The 207-nt window shown below is 38.6% G+C and overlaps 1 pseudogene; it reads left to right on the top strand.

The window, feature by feature from the left end:
• Positions 1-204, top strand: part of LOC144226890 (eIF5-mimic protein 2 pseudogene) — a 499-nt pseudogene extending 295 nt beyond the window's left edge.
• Positions 205-207: the final 3 nt, after the last annotated feature.

Here is a 207-nt window from a genome sequence, read left to right as displayed (position 1 = left end):
CCTGCCAATAAACAAAGCGTTGAACATTTCATGAAGTATTTTACTGAGGCAGGCTTGAAAGAACTTTCAGAATGTGTTCGGAATCAGCAAAACATAGGAGCTCGAAAGGAACTCCAGAAAGAACTTCAAGAACAGATGTCCCGTGGTGATCTGTTTAAGGATATAATTTTGTATGTCAAGGAGGAGATGAAAAAAAACAACATCCCA

This window comes from Crocuta crocuta, unplaced genomic scaffold (genome assembly GCF_008692635.1).
Source record: "Crocuta crocuta isolate KB4526 unplaced genomic scaffold, BGI_CrCroc_1.0 scaffold5211, whole genome shotgun sequence".
In the NCBI taxonomy this organism is placed as follows: domain Eukaryota; kingdom Metazoa; phylum Chordata; class Mammalia; order Carnivora; family Hyaenidae; genus Crocuta; species Crocuta crocuta.
This window is presented reverse-complemented; position numbering and strand designations above follow the sequence as displayed.